This window comes from Chrysoperla carnea, chromosome 1, assembly GCF_905475395.1.
Source record: "Chrysoperla carnea chromosome 1, inChrCarn1.1, whole genome shotgun sequence".
In the NCBI taxonomy this organism is placed as follows: Eukaryota; Metazoa; Arthropoda; class Insecta; order Neuroptera; family Chrysopidae; genus Chrysoperla; species Chrysoperla carnea.
The window spans coordinates 2,385,477-2,409,092 of NC_058337.1; the positions used below are offsets into that span (position 1 = coordinate 2,385,477).

Below are 23,616 nucleotides of genomic sequence, written 5' to 3' on the forward strand. Positions count from 1 at the left end.
TAGCCTAAGTGTGTCCTTCGTGGACAGCCAATATAACCTAACCTAACCTAAGCTGGGAAATACAAGAAAAGTTGTCAAAAAGGAAAAGTTTATACAGGTAGCACAAGCTGAGTATTTCATATTTAAAACCTGTTCGGGTTTACAACGCGATGATTAGGAGAAAAATAGTAGTTTTTAAGGCAATATTCTGGTCTAGAAATTTGAAGTAATCAATTTTTTTAAAGGTTTGACCCTTAGGAATATGTCTTTAAACGGATTTTTCAAAATTCAAATTACTTTCGAAGATACAGTGGATTTACTGGTATGAAGTTCGAATTGATCAGTCTGTAGTGCGAGCTTCTGCTGCTTTAAAAGAAGGCAAAAAAGCTCGGTTAGCAGAAATAACTTTGCAAGACATTTGATGTGAATTAAAAGGAGGCCCTAAGTATGGATCTGGGATCACCAATTAATCCAAAATGAGTAATATTATTATCCGAGTTACTCTGCCGGAATTGTCTTTCGAAATTAAAACGCGTTTTTCTCGAAAATACATTTTTCTAGGTAGATGTCTTGATTTCTCAAGTTCTACTTCACCGATTCCTTTGAAATTTGGTGGGAATCTTCATTATAAATCAAAGTTGTTTTTTTCGTATCAAAATTGTTATTTCATATAATTGTTTCTGCAAAATTTAAGCATTCTTCGAAAAAAATTTTCCAATAAATCCAATAAAAGTGGTCTGTTTGTCAGTTTACAAAAAATGTTACAAACAAAAAATGTTTGCGTATTTATAAAGAACAACTTTCTAATTTAAAGTGTTCATCAGTTATGAATCAGAGTGACGTTTTAATTGAACCTGCGAAAAGATAGATCGAATTCGATGGCGGTATAAGATGTGTGCCTTTTAATATAATTTTTTTTCATTTGAAGCATTTTACTCGATTAATTTTATTTATCGAATTTCATGCATATGTCATTTTAAAAAAGAAAGACGCCTGTATATAGATCAAATAATAATGTATAATTAGAAAATTATGAATACTTACATGATATACCGGGTTCAATAAACAAAATCACTCTAATTTCTTGAAACGATATACTGGTGTTGCTCTCTAAGAACTTTTGTTCCAACAATTACATCGATTTGCGTTTTTATAGCGTAATCATCTTACGAGATATTGTATCAAAACGTTTGGGGAATTCCAATGAGAGCACAAGGATGAGGAAAATTTAAAAAAAATTTAAATCCAATTTTTTTTATACTTAAACTCTTGGCCTTTCATCTAAGTCTTCAGTTGATAACTCAAAGGTTGGTTGATATGTAAAAAAAAATAAGTAATACTTGCTGATAATGTAGAATTCTATAGGTGAAGGAATTTTTAAAATCGGTTAAGACGTGAACTCAAAAATGACGGTTTAAAATTTAAATATATTTTCATACAAGCTTTCATCCCCTATTTCACCTTTTTAGGGAATAAATTTCGAAAAATCCTTTCTTAAATGACACCTTCAGTATAAAATCAATATCCTGTCGAAATTACAAACTTAAATCAATAGCGGTTTAGGCTGGGAGTCGATATATCATTATTATTCTCCTCCGAAAGGTTTCCTCCCTAAGAAGAATGGCTACTTTATGTATTCCTTTATGCGACTAAAATGAATTCCATTCTTCTAGAAAAAAAAATTATCTAATAAAAAGTGATTAAATTTAACACACCTCTGTTTAGTCTTGAAAACACTTTTTCGACTGCCTACTTTTAATAGTTTTGGAGAAAATGAACACCATAGTTTTGCTCTAAATTGCATCATCACGGGTAAACAGTGATGATCACGAAAAAATGTTTCAAACAAAAGTTATTTAATTTTTTATAAGGAACATTTTTTATATTTAAAAATTTTTTTTTTCATCTGTAATAGTTTACAAGACCCAATTGACCTATGAGTGCTGAGCACACTATAAAAATTTCAGCTTGATATCCACAGACAGACAGACAGACATACGAACAGACAACCGAAAATTAACTAATTTAGAGACTTTATGATTCGTTGTGTGCGTAGTCATGGTAGGGACAATAAAATCGATGCCAGCGCTTCCAGTGAAAAATTTTGGTGATAAAGAAGGCTGTTATGACTAATTTGCAGTTAATGTTATAGAAAATGTCAAATTAAAATTATTGAAAAACTACTAATTAATTAAACTTAATGCATTAAAAATTATGAAAATAAGAAATCAAATTGCACAAATATTATTTTTCAAATGTAAATTATCCTTATTATTTATTTAAATTTGTCAGGCAATAACATTAAATTTTCAATGTAAGTCGTAAATGCAATCCATACAATTATATATGCATCCATACAATTCTATAATTAAGGTAGTGTATCGTTGTCATATGGAAACGAAACTCGCGCACGATGCAAATACCAAAATTTTGTTCGTAGCATCAATATTTTTAAGCGTTACAAACTAGGAACTAAATTTACCATGCCTTGATATAAATTTCATAGATACAAGGCATATAAAAATTATAAAGATCCATTAAAAATTATTTTTATCAAAAAAAATGATTTATCTTTTTTAAATCTAAAAAAGTAGTTGAACTCTAATTATGAAATTACTATTACTAAATATTTATAATATTTAATATTATTTATGTTTTTAATATGCAGATATAAAATTACAAAATATTAAAATAGGAAGAATACCTTTACTACCTGTACAGGTAACAAGTTTCAAAATAAAAAACTAGTTTTAATAAAATATATAAATATAGTTGAACTGACTAATCGATTAAATCATATATTATTAGATTATTATTATAAATACAGACTATTAAATATAATCACTATATAAATTCAAGGGAAAGTAAATTTTTTGTTAAACATTTTATTCATAAAAATGCAATAGATTTAAATACTATCACATTTCTCTTTTCTCATAGAAAATCAGCAGAAGATGTTTAATTTTTCAATTAAAGGGTTATATCCAGTTGCTAGTGCCAAAAAAACACAGTTTTTTTTTTTTTTTTTGGAAAAGCATTTATTTATTATAAATATATAAAAACGAATACATATTCGTTGTGTGCGTAGTCATGGTAGGGGACAATAAAATCGATGCCAGCGCTTTAAGTGAAAAATTTTGGAGTTAAAGGGGGCTGTTATGACTAATTTGCAATTCTTTACATGTTAATGTAATAGAAATGTCAAATTAAAATGATTGAAAAACACGAATTAATTAAACTTAATGCATTAAAAATTGTGAAAATAAGAAATCAAATTGAACAAATATTATTTTTCAAATGTAAATTATCATAATTATTTATTTAAATTTGTGAGACAAGAATATTAAATTTTAAATGTAAGTGTTAAATGCAATCCATACAATTATATATGCATCCATACAATTCTATAATTAAAGTAGTGTATCGTTACCATGGAAACGAAACACACGCACGGAGCGAATAGGACATTTCTTACTACTTACTGCTCATGTAGGCGATCTCCTGGAGGTCCTCCAAAGAAAGGTGTCCGGCGGTGAACATCATATCTATGGTTTGATTTATCTAAAATGAACAAATACAGAAAACTTCTTAAGTCGATAGATGAATACAGGTAATCATCGAAGGAATAGTCAAAATTTCATTTTTGACAAAATGGCGGCTTCCAAAACAAAAATCGAAATTCTGCAAAAAACCACCAACTTTATTTTTTTATTAATTTTTTTGTAAAGACCATTTATTTTACATAAATATAAAAAAACGAATACATATAGGACATTTCTTTAATTACAAGATCCCGTTGTCCAATTTCAAAAATTGGATATGGTAGTGCTCCTGTAGTCGATCTCCTGGAGGTCCTCCAAAAAAAGGTGTCCGTCGGTGAGCACCATATCTCTGATTTGGATTATCTAAAATGAAAAAATCCAGAAAATTTCTTTAGTTGATAGATGAATACAGGTATTAATCGAAGGAATGGTCAAAATTTTCATTTTCGACTAAATGCCTACTTCGAAAATAAAAATTCAGCAAAAACTCTCTTCAAATGGTCGAAAATATTGAAATAATTTTCAGGAATATTATTATTTTGATTAATACCTGGTGAAAATATCTAAAAAGATTGTGTACAAATTCGAAACCGATCGGTCGAGCCGTTTCGGAGAAATCTTGCTCATCAACTTTGAAAAGGTAGTTTCGAGAAAAACGCGTTTAAAGTTTCAAAAGACTTTTGAAACTTCTAAGCTATCAAGAACAATGATTTTTGAAGAAAATCAAGCCTTTTTTAATGAATAATATCTGTATTTGCAAGTTATTCTTATAAGGAATAATAATATCACAATTCAAGTTAATTAATATCTGATGTTAGGCAAAGGCTATTTCATTATTGTAAATAATATTGCATAGAGTATAAGTTATTTGAAACAATTTATCTTCATATTTGAAAAGAATTTATACAGACATTCAAACTAATTTATAGATAAACAATAAAAGTTGCCCAACCTCTTTACGGAGAAATTTCGAAACGAAAACTACTTCGTTATAGCCTTCATTTTTCTTGCCTTCATTTACACCTTTTTTTGTATTAAATTTCGTGGGCTTTTCTCATGCTTTTCTGAGACAAAATTTTTGAATCCGAGTTCTTTAAAGCAAGTATTCAATGATATTTCATTCTGCGTTAGATTTTCGTGTGCTAAAAGAGAATGTTAGATTTGAAAATAGCTTAGGGTGTCTTAATACCCTCAAAACTATCGTTTGGAAGACACCTTAGACATACGATTTGGAAAGCTTTAGTCAATTTTTCGTCATTACGATACCAAAATAGTCAATAAAATTCCGCCAAACATTGTAAAATGTAGATAAATATCGGTAATTATTCGGTTCAAAATTATATATCAAACCTAAAATTTCGAGAAAGAGAAAAAGAATCAAGGAATTAGGACCTTAAAGATGATTAACTTCAAACTTCTAGGCAAACAGTATTACATTTATGTAATAAATGACATAAATTTAGCTTTACTCGTTTACTAAAAAAATCTGTCTTAGTTATCGAGTAAAGAAACTCGTAAAACTGTAAAAATGAAAGATTCAAATAAAACATCCATTTGGCTAAACTAATATTCATGACCTTAATAAGTAGTGCCTATTAAAAAAAAGAATGGTTTTCCCAGCGTTTAAAACAAAATAGAGATAATATTGTTATTTTTGTTATCTCAAAAAAAAAATCCAGTTTTTAGATAACACTTTTTGCAAATCCATATCCAAATGGCCTATACCAATAATTAAAACTCGTGGATTTTCTCTGGTGATAAAATCAATAAAAGTCTACATGAAAAACACAATTTTCTAACAAATAAAAACTATCGAATGTTACCAATTGCATGACAGCGTTAATGACAGAAGCGTGATTAAATCGTTTTTTTATACCATGTATATATGAAATATACATAGTATTATACCATGTATATATGAAATATACATAGTATTATAAGTTTAGTCCCAAGTTTGTAACGCCTAAAAATATTGATGCTACAAAAAAAAAATTGGTATAGGTGTTCATAAAATCACCTAATTAATCCATTTCCGGTTGTCCGTCCGTCCGTCCGTCCGTCCGTCCGTCTGTGGACACGATAACTCAAAAACGAAAAGAGATATCAAGCTGAAATTTTTACAGCGTGCTAAGGACGTAAAAAGTGAGGTCAAGTTCGTAAATGAGCAACATGGTTCAATTGGGTCATGGGTCCGTAGTACCCATCTTGTAAACCGTTAGAGATAGAACAAAAGTTTAAATGTAAAAAATGTTGCTTATAAAAAAATATAAAACTTTTGTTTGAAACATTTTTTTGTAAACATCACTGTTTACCCACGAGGGCGTTAATTAGGTGCAAATTTTATAGTATGTATTAATATAGGAATATCAAAGTGAATATCTTTTGTTATTTACGTGACGTCAAAAAACAAACGAATGCGCATCAACACTTGCGCATTATATGAGAATATCAGTTAAATATGTCAGATATGAATGAATGTGAAATGTGAGTTATCAACTGCCTATACATGGTATTTCAACAAATAACTCAGTCAATTGTTTGTTTTCACTTGTTTTTATTTCTATTACAGATATAAAATATTGTTGATCAACGTAAATTGATTATATCAAATAAATTTTAAAATAAAAGGCATTATACAGTGTGTCAATTAGAAATGTACTTCTTTGTAAAGATATGCAACATACATACTTTTCGCTAAGTGCATTTGAGTTTTTGCCTCAACGTATCCACCTTTTGAAAATTGTTTAAAGTGTTTTTTTTAAATAAGCATTAGCGATAAATAACATTTTGTCCGAAATTAGCCGAATGTGACCGAAAATTGGTGGCCATTGGTGACTACATGAACTGGGCACTGCGTTTAAGCGTATTAAGCAATTTATTTTGTTATTTCGAACAATAAGTAAGAATATTTAAGACAATACATAAAATTTCATAAACAAATTCAATGAGAATCGCCGATTTATACAATTATTTGGAAAAAGTTTTACTATTAATTTTGCTGTTTCAGCAGACAATGGATGTTTGTTAGTTTTAAAAATTTGATTACATTAAAAATTTCAAAAAAAACATCTTTTGTATAAGAATTATGATTAGGTACTCAAAAAATTTCAAAAATAAAGATTAAATATAAGGTGGGTTGAAAAGATCGTAAAAAAAAAACAAGACAATTCCAAAGGTGAACGTTTTATCACTAGTTCTAGTGATAAAACCACTAAGTTGGCATGGCATCATTGAGAATAAATGTTTTGGAAATTAATTACATAACCTTTATAAAATATTATTGCATTATTAACAAATAGTCAATAACATGCTATTTATTTCAATGTTAATCAATCAATACATGAATAATTAAATAAATTTGGTTTATTTATTATGTTTTTGTAATAAAAAGAATAAATAAAAACAAAGCTTACACTGTTTTGAATAAATTCCCGCGTTCAAAATTATTATACTCTCTCCATATTGATTATAACAGCAGTGTTACAAACATAACCTTTAAAAACAGTTAACTTATAATCTTAGATCATTTAATACTAGATAGACCCAACGTGTACCAATTATAGTGCATTTTTGCTTCACAGAGAAGATTAACAAAGACAACAATACAATATTCAAACAGCTGACAGAGAAACACAATAACAGAGCATGTTATTCATTGCGCACGACCATGTCTTCTCTCTCGCTTCGCATATCGCATTCACTTACAGGCTAGCAAACTCCTGGCTCTCTCTAACTGTATTACCTCTATGGATATTAGGTTGTATACTAAGACAGGCGCTGCTTTCGCATTTATTATCCTTCTCAATCTTCTTTGAAAGGTGATTTTCACTCTTTTGCCAGCTCCATAGTAAATATTCAAAGAACTATAATGATGACATAAGACATGTAGTAAGAGAAAAAACCTACACACTATTACATAACTAAATAAACAACAAGGATAAACATAAGATTTAAACCATTAGATAAACAAAAATAACAAACATTGTTGATGCGTTTAGTTATTGTTTATACTCAAATGACGCATTTAATACAGCTTCTTAGATTAATAATGGCGGAAAATTTTTCCATTGGATACATCTCAAACTAATTTAATTTAACTTAAAATACAAACTAATTAAAGCATGAAATAAATTTATTTCATTTATTTATTACCCACGCAATATTTAATACTTGTTCAATTAGATTACAATCAATATTTTCATTAACGACTATGACTCATTTATAAATTGTGTATAAATTAATAAAAACATTTTTAATCGAATGTATTGTAAACAATTACAAGGCACACGCGATTTTATGATGTTTTGTACTACACGAGTTGATTTTCATATCGGTGATAAAATTACGTTAAATTCAATGTAAACATAACTACTTGAATTCATGATTGTAGTCGATTAAACGTTGCCGTTTATTGTAAAGTATATGAATTATTTCAGAGGGAGAATCTTAAAGGTTATTTTCAATATTATTATAAAAATATGATTCCGTAAAGCCGGTTAGTTTACATAAAATTGGTGTGTCTGAAATACGGTTTATTTATTTATTAAAATAATGTGAAAAAATTACGAGAGTAATTTATTATTAAAAAAATTCATAATTTTTTTTCGGAGTTTTCTGTGCGGTTGTGCTTGTGAATCAAAAAAAAACAAGGCTGTGACGAAATTTTGTGTTATACTATTTTTCCGGTAAGTGTTTTTTTTTTTGGAAAATTTAATTTTATCGTATGAATCATCTTACAAGGGATTTTCTTTTATAATGAAAATTATTTTTTTATTAAAACATATTGTAGGGAATATTCATGAAATTTAAATTTGGTTCAAATATTTTTCGTCCGTAACTTTAATGACTGGACATTTCAACTAAACCAATTTTTTAGTAATTAATATCTTTTTTAATTACTTAAAATTAATTAATCAAAAGTACAAATTTAGTGGAGGGCATTTAATAATTTTTAAAACGGAAATTCAAATTTTTATGCAAGTGGCTATCCGCACAATACCGTTTACGGTATATACCGTGGACGAGACTATACCGCACACGGAATATTTCATTTGCTTCAAATAAGCCTTCCAATCTGTATTGTGTATACCGTGGACGAGACTATACCGCACACGGTATAAGGGCTCGACGGCATAAAGAGTATACCGTGAAAAAGTATACCGTGCACGGTATAAGGGCCCCGTCTACGGTCTAGACTGTCCACGGTATACCGTATACGTTCTATTTAGACGCGGTATGAAATTATTTTTGCCCTTTTATACCGTGCACGGTATACTTTTTCACGGTATACCTTTTATGCCGTCGAGCCCTTATACCGTGTGCGGTATACTCTCGTCCACGGTATACATTATACAGATGGGAAAGCGTATTCTACAGAAATGAAACATACCGTGTGCGGTATACTCTCGTCCACGGTAACATTATACAGATGGGAAAGCGTATTCTACAGAAATGTAACATACCGTGTGCGGTATACTCTCGTCCACGGTAACATTATACAGATGGGAAAGCGTATTCTACAGAAATGTAACATACCGTGTGCGGTATACTCTCGTCCACGATATACACAATACAGATGGGAAAGAGTTTCTACAGAGATTTTTTGCCGTGCGAGGTTTTTAACCGCACACGGTAAGCTATAACACACGGTATGCGTTTATACAGAGATTTTCAAGCCGTGCGAGGTTTTTAACCGCACACGGTAAGCTATATCACACGGTATGCGTTTATACAGAGATTTTCAAGCCGTGAATGGTTCTATACCACACACGGTAAGCTCTAACACACGGTATGGTATATATCTACTAGGAAGTAAACTACTGTGACTTGTGCTCCACTGCACAAGTCATAGTAAAGTACTGTGACTTGTGCTCCACTCCACAAGTAATTGTAAAATACTGTGACTTGTGCTCCACTCCACAAGTCATAGTAAAATACTGTGACTTGTATCAGTTGTACATTATGTACGGTATACCGTATAGACGGTATACCGTAGACGGTATACCGTATTTCATTCAATTATATTATTATACGGCTTTTTATTAGAAAACTTAATGATAACGAGTGTAAATTCTGTGTTTTTAAAGTGTAAATTATACATTGAAACATCAACAGAGAGCGCCAAAAAACTGCGTTTAAATATCTCAAAATTATAATGTATTTTAAATATTTTTTTACACTTAAATACAGCATTTTTAAGCAGTATTTATATTTTTTACTTTGTTATAACGGTGTAAACAATGAATTAAAAATATAAAAAAAATACATGAATATTCTCTATTATATATATAATATTTTTGGATTGTTTTTGTGTGACGTATTGTTGAAAAATAAACCGTTATGACAATTGTAAAATTGATTATTCAATCATAATGTATATTTAATTACCCAGCCGGTTATTATTACGGTAATTGTATTTGAAAAATGTTTTTAAGGTTTTAAAGTATAAACAAATTTTGAATAATTTATTAACTTTCGTGGTAATTTTTAAAATTAATTGTTAATTTTTTATAAATAAACTAAAACTTTTACAGGAATTCATTCACGAATAAATAGTTTTGAAATTTATAATTAAAAAAGAAAAAAAAAATATTAAAGTAGTCCGGCTGTCACGTGACTAGTCAAATAGTCAGCTAGGCAATTTGTTTGACTTAAATATATGAAAATGCTTTACAAAAATCGTAAACTAAGCAATTTGTATGACGTATATGTAATAAAATGCTCTAAAAATATCGTAAAAGCGTCAAAAAACAGTGTTTTTTTATGTTTTCATTTTGGAAAGTGCCGTAAGGTAAAATTTTTTTTCGAAAAATCAGAATCTGTGATGAATTTTCTTCATGATGAAAGCTTTTTTGAAGCTCAATCAACGATTTATTTTTCTACAATTAACATTATTGTGAGTTCTTCCATAAAGTACTGTGCGAAAAATCACAATTTTAAGAAATAATTCAAAATTTGTGCCGCAAGAAGCCCTAAAACTTTGTTTATTGTGATCAAGGAACTTTGAACTATGATCTACCGAAAAAATAATGAATATTTCACGTAGTGACTGAAACAGCCGAATTACCTTAAAATTGTGACTAATTTCAAAGTTCGAATCGTGAATTGTGTGTTATTAACTTTTTAACCGACTTCAAACAAAAACGGAGGAGGTTATCAATTCGACTGTATTTTTTTTTTTTTTTTTTTTTGTTTGTTACCTCAGAACTTTTGACTGGGTAAACCGATTTTGATGATTGTTTATCTGTTTGAAAGCTGGTGCTTCCTGTTTGGTCCCATTTCCTATTAGAAAACCATAAAAGTCTTAAATTTGCATTAAGTATGCACGACAAGAGGACGAATAACTCAATATCACTTCGATGATTCTTTTTTTAGTGACAAGTTAGCTAGTGTACTTCAGATTCACTAAAAATCATAAAATAAAAAAAACTTTTAACAAAAAGAAAACCGACTTCAAAAGGAAAACTTTTCCAAAATATATTAAAATGCACTAAAAAGTAAAAAAATAACGATAATATAATGTAGTTAAAATTATTGTTATTTTTGGAGTCGGTGTCAGCCAAGGAAACAACTCTAACAGTTTGCTACATTAGCTTGGCTGACACCGACTCCAAAAATAACAATAATTTTAACTACATTATAATATCGTTATTTTTTTACTTTTTAGCGCATTTTAATATATTTTGGAAAAGTTTTCCTTTTGAAGTCGGTTTTCTTTTTGTTAAAAGTTTTTTTTTTTAACTCAAATTACTTAAAAAAAAAAATTAGTCTATTCCAAAACCCGATGAAATCCGGTCATTTAGTTCTGTTTAAAAAATACTCCTGAACGTAAAAATGCAAGCTGCCTGTGGGTAACCCGGTAGGATATTGTTTATATCCATTTTTTTTTAACAAATAGGTAATATTGACCGATTCCCTTCGAAAAAAATTTTATTATTTTTACAAATTAATTTACAAAACATTAATTTGTTCATTTCTTGATCTCTATAAATTATTAAACTATGGACTGCGGTAATTTAATGTCAAGGTCGTTCAATTTATTATAAAAATTTTTTTTTAAATTATAATTTCAATTTAAAAAAGTATTTTTCTGAATAATTATTGAGGTAATGTCTTGGATACGCAAGATTTATTTTAAAATATTATGATATCATGTTTTTTATGATTTACAAACTTATGCTGTAATTATATTGTTTAAATTAATGTTTTTAAATTGTTTTATTTATTTTTTTTAATAAATTTTTAATTTTTTTTTACATACATATCGGAGAGTTATCAGGCAATCAAACGCATGGTAAAACAAGTGAAAACAAACAATTGACTGAGTTAATTGTTGAAATACCATGTATAGTCAGTGTTGATTTCTTTATCACATTACACATACAAACATGTGACACATACATAACTGATAATCAAGTATAGTACATATTATAAAATTTCTGCCCTAATTGTCGCCCTCACGGGTAAACAGTGATGTTTACGAAAAAATGTTTCAAACAAAAGTTGTTTAATTTTTGATAAGGAACATTTTTTACATTTAAACTTTTGTTCTATCTCTAACGGTTTATAAGATGGGTTCTACGGATGGGTTCTCACTTTTTACGTCCTGAGTACGCTGTAAAAATTTCAGCTCGATATCTTTTTTCGTTTTTGAGTTATCGTGTCCACAGACGGACGGACGGACAACCGTAAATGGACTAATTAGGTGATTTAGTGAACACCTATGACAAAATTTTTTTCCTAGCATCATTATTTTTAAGCGTTACAAACTTGGGACTAATCTTAATATACCATGTGTATATTTCATATATGCATGGTATAACAAGTAGATAGTGATTTTAAAGCTTATCGTGCTGACTAATAAGGGAAAATAGACTAAAAATGTACCACTTGGAAAAAGAAAAGAAGACTTAATTTCCTAAGAAACATGTCTCGTATCACTGCCAGTATTTTGTTTTAATATTTACCAAAGTTATACATCTGAATATTTTAAACATTTTTTCCCAACGAAATTTAATGATGAAAACGATATGAAAATTTACTAGTTTTTCGAATCATCGCCCTACCAACTTAGCCACCTAAGTAAATCGAATATTAACTTTCCAATATTGTAGATATACATGTTCTACATATAACATACACAGAAATTTACCTAGAAATCATTATTTTAAATAAAAATAACCTTTTCCATATAAGTTAAGGAGCTGACATGCATTCTGTTGTAAGAAATACTAGTAGCCTGACGGTTGGTGATAAGAGAAACCTCCTAAATGTGTGTTATGAACTATTACATTAATTTATAAACACGCAGTAGTCCGACAAAAATTTTAATTTGAAAATCCCCTTTTTGAGGATAGTTAAGGATGTATGAGCATGGTAGTGGGGGCACAAATTAAAAAATAGATATTTTCAATTTTGATGATAAATTTATGTTATTACTTGACGATATAAGACGAAAAGTAAGAATAAAATTTTTCGATATCTGGCTTAATTTTCAAAATATCGAAAATTGAAAATTTTGTTTAATTATTTAGCTTTCGATATTTCGAAAACCAAGACACATATCCAAAAATTTTATTCTTATTTATCGTCTACATTCATGAAGTTATAACAAAATTCATCTTCAAAGTTGAAAATAAGATAAAAATAATTTCAACCCTTAATCTACCCTGCTCTTACATCCCTAATATGGACGGTGACACTTAGTTTTTTTCTTTTCTAATTCATTGCTAATATGTTTACTTTCTATTAAAAAGTTTTTTTTTAATTTGTTTTCATTCGTTCCAAATGAAAATTATCAAAAACTTCCAAAATATGTCGTTTTTTGAGATTCCTCCATAAGAGCCAATGTATTTTATATCGATTTTTAATGACTTTTTTCTTAAAAATTTGCACGGATACCTAAGCTGAAATTTTAACCACATATTCTTTGAGTAAAAGTCTACCTACAAACAAATTTTGAGCCTTTAAATCAAACATTGTTGTCATGCTCATACATCCTTAAAAATAGAGATATCTTGAAAACACCGGATTTTCGAGATAAGTGTAGCAGATATCTGTCAAGTTGTGTCTTATCACCAATTATCAAGTTATAAAACATTTCGAATATTTACACAATAAAGCATGTCAGCTCCTTAACAAGATATGATGCTATTATATTGTAGATGTAGATGAAGAAAGCTTTTAAATGTCAGATGCAATAATTTGATATTTATGTTACCTTCAGAGTTCAGAGCTTCATTCAATAAAACCCACATACATACATATTACACAGGTAACAAAACAAGCAATCTATTTGTATATATTGGGTAACATGTAGTACCTAAAACTACCGTTATGAGCATTTTACTCACGCTCAAGCTAAAACATAAACTAATTTTTTTTTCCAAAAGTTAGTGGTTGAAACTTTTTCTACCTGCATATCATTTCTATCTTCTAAGAACATTTAATTATTTTTCAAACGAAACACAAATAAAAATTCTAATCAGTTCATCCGTTTAGGCGCAACGCTGCCACAGACAGGCAGACATATACATAATGGTCAAAGTTTTAACACTTTTTGGTTCTGGGGTTAAATAAAAATCATAATTTTTTTATTCTTTTCGCAAAACCATGTGTGTTTGTACCATCTAGGCATATACATATCTGTAGTACTACAGAATACACCCGTTTAGTAATGCATCTAAGCGAGAGGTATTATATACATGTGTTGTAAGACTACAGATACGGTACGACAGATCTTCTGTTGTATGCATGCAGAGAGTGGGAGTTTTGATGCATACAAATATTATTAATTGACTAAAATACTCCCACTCTCCAAGCGTCTTCCAACTAATGTTCAATACATGTATATAATATCTCTCGCTTAGATGCATTACTAAACGGATGTATTCTATCATACTACAGATATGTATATGCCTAGATGGTACAAACACACATGGTATATAAACTATACAGAATGATTCAAGGTATATTCAAATTCAAGGTACTACATCTTACTCTATATCATTATACAGTTGAACAACATGTTTTGATTGCTTGTCTCCTGCATGTGCGCTCACATAGAACGCTGAGCGTAACAGGCAGGCGAGCTATACGAACTTTATTTAAATTGTTTAATTAAAATATTAAATAGTTTGTGATATTAAAAAAAAAAAAAATATATTATTAAATTAAAATTTCATTTCATTATATTTATATTAATAGAACTTGTTCTTATGGTACTGAATTTTCAATTAAAAACTGGGAATTAGCAGGACTAACCAGGAAATGATTTTTATGTTTGGTAGATTTTGATCACCTTATATTAGACAATTCGAGTTTTATTCGAATCACAGAATTTTGATAAATTTTTTCCATTTAATCGATACCTGATTTTATACCAAGAACTTAAAAAAATTTGATGGCACTGATTTGCGAAAATGAGGGTAAAAACAACCCATACGAAAAAGACATCGCCGAAATTGTCTCCAAAATGCGGAATTTGATATAGTTTTTCAGACGAGTACTCAATCAAATCGTTAAATCAATCCGATTTTCGTATTTTTACAAGCTTTTATTTAGTTTCAGTTGTCCCGTTCGCTGTCTGTCTGTAATCCAATAATGAAAATCAATTTGATCCACTTACCGGTTTCCAATTGCATGCGGTAAGGTTGTGGCATCCTGATTTTTTCATCGCTTCCACCATATTTGATATATAAACTTTTTGATATTTATAATGGAGCCTAAATGGCCGAGCGGTCTAAAGCGCTAGTTTTAGAACGTTGTACTGTTGTTGTAGCCTTAGATTGGGGGTTCGAATCCAGGCAGAGGCAGTGTGAACATTGTCGTCTCTTGGATAAGAACGAAGTAACCGACTCCACCCACATCAAAAATGTAATTGTAAATATGTTTGTAATGGAATAAATAAAGATTAACAAATAATGATGTGGGTGGCCTCTGTGATTAGGCATGCGTCACAAAAACGGAGGTTAAACCCCCCCATTATTATTATTTATATAAACTTTTTTTTTTGGTCTTAAATAAAAAATTTTCAAAAAAAATACTTTTTTAAGTGCAAGCTTTTATTGTACTAAAAAGTAGAAAATAATTTTATCTATGAGTCACTCATACCCGACTATTTGTAAATGCTTGAGACACTTAATATCAAGAATGAATCGAAAAATAATTAGGCATGTGTATAGTAGATGAGGCGTTTCGATTCATTTTTGATATTTTAACTTAAGCGCCTCAAGCTTTTACGAAAATTCGGGTATGAGTGATTTAAAATAATTAACCATTAAATAATACGAAATAATGAATTATACGAATTACATTTCCTTGATTGATAATTATTATAAAAACCAATACTTAATTTGATGGACAATTCAATAATTAAATTATAATTTTAATTTAATTATTTATAATAATTAACAATATTAATTTTAATTATGTGTTAAATGTGAACGCCAAAGACATATTATAATAATAAAATGTCAATAATATTTATATTGCTACTACAATAATAAAAATAAAATTCGTTGCACGCTATCATCGAATTTATCATGCAATTTGGTGAACTTTTTATTTATTCGATAGTTGCATTTTTGCAAGGTTATTGCATTTGCAATTAAAAAGGTGTTCCATAATGATCGCAATATTGGTTAATAAATAGTACATTAGATTTAAAAAACAAAGTTTTCATGTCATTTTCTGAGGAAGTACTAGCGCCAAGGCAACCATATTTATGAAGTTACAACAAAAAATTCATCATCAAAGTTGAAAATAAGTGTAAACTCGCCTTGGCGCTGGTACTACCTTATAAAGAAAAGACTTTTTGTAAGAACAAAAGAAGATCTGACGGTGAAGGCTTCCTTGAGCCGCGGAAGTTTCAACGCTAAAGGCTTCTCCGAGATTCGAAGAAGCATAGAAGAAAAATGTAAATAAAGCTCAGAGGAGCTAAAGAAAATAAATGTCATACAAACAAAGAAAGTTTTGACCGTAAAGGTTTCCCCGATGCCTTAATAAGCTAAGAAAGAATCACAGATATATAAAATAATTTATCAACGCAAAGCGGGCGTATAACGAGCAATTAATTATAAATAGGATAATATCGTTAGTCAAAAATAAATCATGAATTTGAAAAAAGTTAAAATTTATGTAAAAATATACTTAAATATTCTGATTTCGAGTCATAAAATCACATTTTTCTTTTATAATATTAAAATTAAAAATCGTAATTTTTATACTGTATATCACGTTACCTAAAATGCGGGTAAGCCCTGCTGTGATGTCATATCGGTATGAGTCATAGACCATCAATTAGTTCAGTATAGACAGCTGGGTTTAATATATCCATAGATAATAAGTATTTATATTTATTATAATCAGATGTCTATGAATATATCTGTTAAACTTATTTGTGTTATTTCGTATAATGATACCGATATTACGTCATCAAATTGGATGCCCACGTTTTTGATAGTTTGAAAAAGGTTTAAAATTTAATTTAAGTTTTTGGTAAGAAATCGTGTGTATTTTTCCGAAATAAATTTTTGGTGGCTTTTTATTAGCAAAATCAACATTTTGAAGTACTTTTTCAAAAATAGTGGAATACCCTATTAATAATAATTTTGTGAAGAACTTGGCAGTAATTCACAGAGATTTCAATTTTGTAATGTCAATGACAAAGGAAGTAAAAAATATATTTTAAATACCACAAAATAAATATTAAGGATGTTCCTGCATGGTATTTGCAGTTTCTATGTTAAAGCAATGGTACCATTTTTTTTTTCGACAGAATTTAACGAAAAATTAAATTTAAGAATTTAATAATGCTTACTATTAATTCCCAAAGTTTCAGAAATTTTGACCGTTTAAAATGGGAAATAATTATGCCAACGTCCCAATTTCGATCAATTTACGTCAAAATTAATATCTCGAAAGTGAAAATTAATTTCTAAATTTTTTTTTTAGAATTGTATTGTATAAACATTTTTTTCTACTTTTTCTTCAATATATAATAATATCATAAAAAATAGTTGGAGAGACCGGACATTTTACATGCTTTAAATGGGACATGACCCTCAAAATCGCGAACTTTGTCTTTAAATATCTCGCGATCTAAACGGTCAAAAATTATGAAATTTTAGGAATTCATAAATAAAGCGATTATAAACCCGAGAAAAAAAATTCGGCCAAATCTGTCGAAAAGTGATTTCATGCTGGTACTACCTTAATTCTATGTTATTACAATTTATAAATAGATTTGTATGTTGTAATATCATAAATGTTGTTTCAGTTTTTATGTTAAAACTAACTGTTACCAGCCCATTTCACTGGAGGACAATTCTCTTATACTTTTCTATGAATATAAATGTATTTTATTTATCCCATTGTTTTTTGGAAACCCTTGGCTTTGGGTCATTTTATTTTCATATAACTCCTCGAGGAAGGTCTTTGCCTTTACAGTTTATGCATGAAATTATAGAAAAATCCATCATCAAAGTTGAAAATAAAGTACAAATAATTTGAACAATAAGTTTAAACTTGCCTTGTCGTTCGTACTATCTTAATTAAAATTATTTTTAAAATTACATTACGATTGAATGTAACATATTATATATCAAAATTAGTCGAAAGACCATGATGTAAATATTGTGTGCATAATTAAATGTGAACAACAATAATAAGTAATAATTACATACGTATTTATTTTTAAACTTCTCCAATTCAAGTGCTTAAAATTTTTTCAAAACACATGTAATAAAGATAAGTTATTACATACTGAAAACCGACTAGAATTGTGATCTGTTTTGGAATGGAATATTTTAAATCTTCAAAATAGAACAAAAAAATCATTTTTGTTTCTGTTATTTTTGTAACTTGGGTAAATATATTTGAAAAGATGACATAATGGCAAATTATTGTAAATGGGAGATATGAGTATCTTATACAACGTGTTCTGTTATTAACTGCAGAAACCTAACTTCCCAAAATAAGCTCATCAACAGCAACAAAAAAATTCTTTTCCAAATTTGGATCTGAACCCTGATTTGGGAGCTACAAGTATGACAAAAATTGATAAATTTGATTATTATTATTCACAGACTACCATTCGATAACCAGTAGCCAATGATAATCAGAAGATATTAGTAAATTTTTTTAATTAATATTCAACTGAGGTAGGGATTTTTAAAAATTATAACATGATTCAATTGGATTATATTATTTTGCAAAAACATTAAATTATTGTACGTTTTGCTTAAGTCCAATGATAAATTGTTTATTTATAATTATTATTATTTTCTCAGTTTTTTTGTATTTAATATGCCAACGGTGTTTTTAATAAAATGTATTAATAAAACCGCAATTAAATAAAAACAGAACTTGTTTCGCAACAAAAATGTTGAAAATTTTTTAATGATGTCAATAAACTTAACATAATTATAGTACCAATTAATTGTTAGAATGTCTGTTTATATAACATAAATTTTGAACTATGGCGACACAATAATTATTGCCCACATAAAATCCTTTAGAAGTTTAGAGAGAGGAAAGCTATTGTGAAAATAATAGCTTTTGTCACCACAGGTTTTAGTTGCGTGTTTGAATGTTTAATATCAACTTTGATTCAACAATAATTCGACTTCAATATTGCAAAAACCCTTTGTATATTTTACAAATATTTTCTGCAAGATTCGTTTTACAAGCTCAGGTGGTTTTTGTTTTTTTACAACATTAGAAGTTTAATAATCGTAAATACATACACACATAATAACTCGTGTTACATAAAATACACGTATCTAACACGTGAGTAATTTAATCAAAAACAATAAAATTAAATTAAGATAGAGATATATGAACTCTCTCTCTGACTTCAGCTATAATCAAATAATTTCATCTTTTTCTCATTATAAAACTAACAACTATATAATACTATGTATAATGTACAAGTTATCGGATACTATGAAATAATCAACACAATTTACTTCTAACTATTAAAATACACTTGACTTGACTCATAAGAATATTGACCTCAAAAATTTATTAGAATTCCGTTTCTTTATGAATATGGAGAAATGTTGGATATTGTTTTGAGAAAAAAAAGTATCACACATCACGTGATGCTCTCTGAAAGACTTAAGGAGATATAAAAATATTGAATAATACTAGGAATTTCAATAAAACTTAATAAATACATTTTTTGATTAAAATATTTTCCAAAAATCACAAAAAATACCTTGGCTATCGGGCTTTTTATTATTATTTTATCGTTCAAAGTTGGCTGAAAAAAGGATGAATCATTTAGGTTATCCTTTTCAATTTGATATTTCTATATCAAAAAATCTAGAGAGTATTAATAAACAATCTAAAATATTTAGACAATCTTGTATTTTATAATAATACCATAAAAGTATAAGGTTGTCGATGATATAACTACAAAAATTTTAATTTATTTATGAGTTCATCGAAGATCAATCATTTGATGAACAAGGACGACTATACTTAGAGTATTGATGATTGAACAAAGATATCTATATTTTCAAATTTATAAGCATCACTTGCACACAATATATTATATATTTTTGTAGTTGTATGGTATTGTAAAACTAAAAATAACACATTATTTGACTACAGAATCATTTACTTTGCTTACCAGTTTATATATGTACACGCAGTGACGCCGATTTTGCATTTATAGGTATAACTGTTATTTCGTTTGAAAAATAAAGATGCCTACTTGTAGAAATGAAAATAAAAATACATACAACTTTCATAAAAATAAAAGAAAGATCAAGATCTTTATGATTTTCTATATTTGACAAAATGTTATATCAATGAAATCTTATATCAACAGCTTTTTTTATGTAATGGAAATGTGGATAACGGATCATTAGCCAAAATATTATACTAAACATAATTTTTTATCTTCAATCGCCCTACTAGCTCAGTTGGTTAGAGGTAACCAATTTCGTCCGCGGTATGCTTAGGGTATCGGGTTCGATTTCCGCCGTCGCAACAAAATTAATTTAATTAATAGTTGTGATGGGCTGGTGTAGTGTATAGTATATGCATGAAGGAGGTGCACTCAGCCTCTGAAATTGAGGAGCTGATAAATGTAATTATCAGCGGAAAGGTGGTAAAACACATATATGTTATCACAATTTTTGTAACATCTTTTACTGTACTAATGTAAATTAGTGTTAACCCCAAGCAATAAACACACACTGTAATAGCTTTACAACGCTATTCTATATTTAATTTTTTTTGTTATTATATAAAAACACAAGAATCAAGATATGTGTATTTATCGTCTTGTAAAACTCCATTCACACGTGATGCCCATAAAGATTTTTTTTTGTATATAAAGTTTTTTATTTTTATTTCATTTATAAATCGTTGTAAAGTTTTGGTTGATGACCTTCACATCTAGATACAGTGAAAGTTGAATGAGTTTGCGTAATATTTGTTATGGTTCTTCTTTTATTTATTTATTTTTTTTTGTTACCACACCTCAGAAGAAGATTCTTTAGATCAACTGTGACTTTTAAAATTTAAAGGGTAATCAATATATAGTAGTATTTAAATTTATGTGGATCTTTTATATCAAAACGATTCACATTTTTCAATGGTTATTAAGGTAGTACGAGCGCCAAGCCAATTTTAGATTTAGGGTTGAAATTATTTTTATCTTATTTTCAACTTTGATGATGAATTTTGTTATAACTTCATGAATATAGTAGAAAAATAAGAATAAAATTTTTCGATATCTGCCTTGATTTTCGAAATATCGGAAAAAAATTAAGCCTTTTATCCAATATTGCCCTGACACTTGTACATTCTTAAAAGTTCACAATATGTCCTTTCCATTTCACTTTGTCACAAAACTTTATCATAAGCTGGCCGAGAATTCACGTTCCTCGAGAAATAAAAAAAGGTCGAGATACCAGAAACCCTAGTTTTTTTTTTCCAATTTTCTTTAATTAACCTGTTCACGTTTATTTGTAGAAATAATTATAAAAGACAGTGATTTTCTTCTTTATTTGTTTGTAATATAAATTATTCAATCACAATACACATTACTCAATCTATTAATTATATTATCTATGACAATAATTGTCATAATAATTTGACCATTGACAATAAAATAGTAAATAGTAAATAATAATAGGTAATAGGTAATACTTTGTCATTACACAATAGAATGCAAATGGAGAGACTTTGTAAATGTATATTTTAAAAAACAATACCACATACAATATTATTTAAAGACAAAAAATTGTTGTTATTATTTTAAAAGCTATTTTTCTATTTTTATTATAAAAATACAAAAATTATTGTAAATGGACTGAGTATATTGTACCTTCACATCACACAAAATTTCCTACAATAAAATTTTTTTTTCCAAAACAGTTTTAATGGATCCTTAAAGGCACATTAATTTCAAGTGAACAATTTCTCATTGGACCTAAACAAACAAACCACACCCATTGTCACATAGTTTGTTTGTTTACATACAATACTTAATTTAATGGTTTTGCAAAATAATATAATCCAATAAAATCATGTTATAATTTTTAAAAATCCCTACCATAGTTGAATATTATTAAATGAAATTTAATAATATCTACTGATTATCATTGGCTACTGGTTATCGAATCATAGTGAGTGAATAAACAAATTTATCAATTTTTGGCATACCTGTAGCTCCCAAATTAGGGCTCAGATCCAAATTTGGAAAATAGTTTTTTTGTCGCTCTTGATGAGCTTATTTTGGGAAATTAGGTTTCTGCAGTTAATAACAGAACACGTTGTATAAAAATATCTCATAAAGATCACTTTAGTATGAATTAATATCATGCTCAAAGTAAAAAGCTCGTTTCACGCTTAAATGCTTTTAGTTTTTAAATATTTATTTATTTTTTTCAATGTAAATAATTGCAATAGAGTTTCATGATAAAGCCGGCTGGTATAATGGCTGGTTCTATTTGTTTTTATAAAAATAAATTGTTAACATTAAATGCATGTTTCAATGCTTGGTTAGATTTTATACTTTAAATACCCTACAATACTAATCTACAGTATGTCAATTATAACTACTGCTTTTCGATTTGCCTCGGTAAATCGTTTTCATTAATTAGAAGTTGAGAATTTTCCATCAGTCATTCATCTAAGTTTAAAAAAGGGTGAGCCTCTCAATCTAACGAAATTAGCCAAATATTTGAACAAATCTTTATTTTAAATTTTCAAAATTGATTTAGACTTAGTCCAACTACATTTAAAAAAAATCAAGCTTTTTATTTTAAAATTGCTTTCGTGCTCGTACTTCCTTAAGTTAACTCCTCTTGACTATTTTATTTGGGGACATATTAGTGCACATAACTCTTTAACTATTGGGTTTTGGATAAAAGTATATAAATAACTTTGGACTTAAAATTGTCTAAAGAATACGCTCTTAAACTATATCCAACCAGTCATGGAACACCCTGTATATGTATCTAGAAAACATGACCTGTAATATAGGTATCATTCGGTTGTTATAATATTGAATTATTAATAACATTTTATTATAGTGATTGCGAATCGTTGACAACAAGTTGTATCGTATCTAGTGGTTATTCCATTGTTGTAGGTGTTATTTATATATAAACATGTATATTAATCGTTGGTGTGTCTGTTTGTAATCATGTTATTTCTGAAAGTCTTAACCAGTTGAGGTCAAATATGCAAAATATATTTGTTTTGATGACATTATAGTTTTTTATTATTTAAAATTCACATCACCGTTGAATGACTTTTCAGTTGTGTAAAATTTGTGATCGGAGAGGGTAAAGAGAAACCCCTTATATAAATTTTCAGGATTGATTTACACTTAAGTCAACTTCATATAAAAAATCAAGCCTTTTATTAAACATTGGCAAATGAACGTCCTTAAGTAGTGATATTTGTTTATTAAGTTAAAATTATCCAGCGAAGATTGCGGTTAACGGCTAGTTTTCCTATATGATCATAATTATAACGGTACATGTGAGCACATATGCATTCAATCGATAAATAATAGGCTTTAGGTTTCTAATGATATTAAAAACTTATATGTATAATAATTGTGACTCTA

General features: G+C 28.4%; 1 protein-coding gene across 1 annotated transcript in view; it reads left to right on the forward strand.

Annotated features, from left to right (window-relative positions):
- Positions 1 to 8,015: 8,015 nt before the first annotated feature.
- LOC123306007 (acyl-CoA Delta-9 desaturase-like) overlaps positions 8,016 to 23,616 on the forward strand; it is a 41,351-nt gene continuing 25,750 nt past the window's right edge. The window contains exon 1 of the mRNA XM_044887868.1: positions 8,016 to 8,206. The gene's annotated coding sequence lies outside the window, so the exon portion shown is untranslated. The remainder of the gene's footprint in view (positions 8,207 to 23,616) is intronic.